Below are 3,496 nucleotides of genomic sequence, written 5' to 3'. Positions count from 1 at the left end.
CTTCAGATGCAATAGTTACTTTTCAAGTAATTAATTACTTTTAGAATGTTGTAACTCAGTTACTAACTCAGATACTTTTTAAAGAAGTAACTAGTAACTATAATTAATTACTTTTTCAAAGTTACTTGCCCAACACTGCTTATTAATAACTGAAAACTGGTATTTAACTCAGTACCAGGATCAGCACCAACACAAAGCTGGATGATGTTGTCCCAAATTATAAATAAAAGATGTTTTTTTTTACACTCTGATGATGACGAATTCATACAAAATAAACAGAGCTGTAGTAAGGCTTTCCTCTAACGGCGGTTGTGTTCAAATGTTTGAACAGATACTTCTGTGTCCATTAAACTCTGATTAAGTCCCTCAAAATGTTTCCTTAGCAGTACAACAGGGCTGAAACCAAGAAAGTGTCCTTCATATTAAAATTGTAAATTTAAAATGTTAATTTCATGAATTTTAATCTTAAATTGTTCCGTTTTTTTTTTTGTTTTTTTTGACCTCGCACAGAAACAAAGCTATAGACCACTCTGACAGAGACTCTCTGTCTTTAAGATCCCCGTCACTATGGCAGGAAACAGCTGAACCTGAGACGTGCTTTTCTCCTCTGAAGAGGATTCAGATTTTCCTCAGCAACACCGCTCATCTTAAAGCTCTGGTTTTGTTCTCCATGGAGAAGAAAGGAAGGAGAGAACTGTACCAACTTCTCATTACAGCATGAAGCTTAAACTTATTCAATCCTTCCCAATTTAATGATATTTATTAACTTACAAATCAGTGTTCATCGATGTAACACATAAGCAGACAGGATACATTGAAGGACACCATCGTACAATACACCCTGTGATCTAAACTCCTCTAAATCCTGTAAAAATGTTATATTTGTTTGTAAACTGAGTTTCATTTGGAACTTGTTTTAATTCAACAATTCCACATTTTACTAAAAACATGGATACAGAATAAATTCAGCTGCTGTAAAGTCCGATCTTTACAGTTAATATAACTAATATAACTTTCTATTACAGAAAATACATTTTTTTTTAAACTGGTTAGTTTCTGGCTGCACATTTTTCCTTTCATTTTACTAGTGCTGATGTGAGTTACATTTTGCATCACTGATATGCTTGTTAATAATACAAGACAGTTCAGCTTCATGCTCATCCTTCTTCACTAACTGTTGTCTATTAGAACAACGAATTTCTTATTGTTCATGAAATTTGTAGTTTCTTCTACTCCCTCTCTGTTAATCAGTTTTTTCTAAGTCCATACATGTCAGAGAGAAGTTTCTATTTGTCTATGAATGTTTCTGGTCTGATGATAAAAAGTATTTTGGGTTTTTTTTCTGGCAGAATGGAAAAAGGTCTGTCATTTGTGAAGTGGTGTTATTGCTACTTTTCCACACAGTGCCTGGTAGGTTTGGACCTGAATAAATGACATAATCATTTAGGTGTGATGAATAAGCAAAAAAAAGAAGAAGAAAAAAGAATTTGCAGACCAGGAAACAACATCAAACAGTTAATTTAAATCAGACGCCAAACTGACATCAAAGAGTTAATGTTACTAACAGCTCACCTCTCTGCAGCAGACAGTGGCTGGACTTTAAAATCAATGAACTCATCTTTAGACGCATCACTCTGTAAGGACACAGAGCTGGGTGGAGGTCCAGGTGGGTTTCTGATAATTAAGATGGAGCAGTGATGTGAGTGCTGAGCTGTGACATGGAGAAGAGTCATGGACAGTTAGAGATGACAGTTAGAGATGGTCATCTCACCTCTGAGCTTTGGTCTGGCTCTCATGTTCCCCACACAGAGTGGTTTTAGAGGGAGGGGCTCCCTCCTCTCTGTCCTCACACTGATCCATGCTGCTGAATTCACATCAGCTCACACACACTTTCTACCTTCACCTGCAGAGGAAACACAAATCATTCATGTGCACATCAACTGAGAGCTGCAGAGGTCGTGTCTGATGTGTTGGACTAACATCCATCTGAGACACAGCTTTCATCAGTTCACTACAAAAAGTGTCACAGAGCCGCGTTCAGCCTCCAAATCCTCCATTACTGTAGTCCTACAAAGCAGCAGGTCAAACATGGCTGCAGAGAGCAGCTTTATTTATGTAACAATCTCTTCAGGATCATCAGCAGGGGAGGAGTTAGAGTGGGATGAAAAAAAGCTTCCAGCTGGTCAGACATCATGTCAGGAAGTGATACACACTTTCAGTTTAATCATACTTCATAAAAAATGCCCAAATAAGCACCCAAAGGAGTTCTACAATGTCTGCCATGCTACTGGACATCCGTTTAGAAGGATTTGAGCCAATGAGGTTCCAGATTTCAGCAGCTTTTTGACTAACACAACACATCAATGACAACTTCCTACTGTTGTTATTTGCACTTTTTATTTGTTATCACTGCACACCGTCAGGACTCAGTGAGAGGCTTATTTAAGGGAACAGGAAGTTATTTTAATGTAAACCATTATGTGTTCCACCACATAACATTGCCACCCATTCTATTTGTGTTCAATATTTACTGCTGATGTCTTCCATTTGAAAAGATCTGAAACTAGCAGATCAAATAGATCTGATGAAGAAATGTTGCTGCAGACAACACTTGAAGCCGGAAGTGAAAAACCAAGCAAAAACAGGACTGCATAAATCCATCCTACAGGATTATTGGAGACTGACAGCAGCACTCAGAGGGAACCAGCAGGGGGCGCTGAGTCCTGTTAAATATTCTCCATGAATTCGGGAGAATATTTAACAGACAAACATGAACTCTGATCCTTCATAAAAAAAAACTTCAGAGTCAAACTGGAGTCCAGCATTTGAAGCAGGTTCTCATATCAGGACTCCAGTTTGATGGTTTTACTGCGAGCCTGTTCAGAGTCGACATGAACACTGAGTGTGACTAAACATCACAGCACAGTCACACTTCCTCTGTTAAAGAGGATCAAACAGTGGCAGATGTGTGAGGAACATTTTCTTCAGCACAGTCTGATGAAGACGCCCACACAGACTGATAGTCTGATGTGATGATGTGAGGAGAACAAACCTGCACACTCTGTTTGAAAGGCTCTGAGCTGGATGTTGGAGACTTTGTTGTTGCTTTGGAGTCTTTATCAAACACCAGACGTCAGAGAAAAAACAAGTCTTTGTGTGTTCTCTGCAGAAACACGCTAACAAACAAAGAGCAGCTGCTCTGTGACAAAGAGGAAACCTCAGAGATGATGAGCTCACCCGAAACCCTGGCTGATTTTGACCCACACATTTTCACACCTTGGCTCATGTGATTAGGTAGAGGATCATCAGGGGTCCTTTGTCCCTCTTTGGGGGGAAACTCCCACGGGGTTTAAATCTGGGACTCTCCACCATTTTACCCTAGAACTGAAGAAGCTTCTCGGATGAGAGGTGAAACGTCTTCAAGCAACCTAAAGAAGTCCAGACGCTTTTCTTTCCAATCTCCTTAAAAAACCTCAGAGACTGGAATGAATCAAAG

Source organism: Astatotilapia calliptera, chromosome 4, assembly GCF_964374335.1.
Source record: "Astatotilapia calliptera chromosome 4, fAstCal68.1, whole genome shotgun sequence".
Lineage (NCBI taxonomy): Eukaryota > Metazoa > Chordata > Actinopteri > Cichliformes > Cichlidae > Astatotilapia > Astatotilapia calliptera.
The sequence above is the reverse complement of the archived record's forward strand: the minus strand, read 5'-3'. Positions refer to the sequence as shown.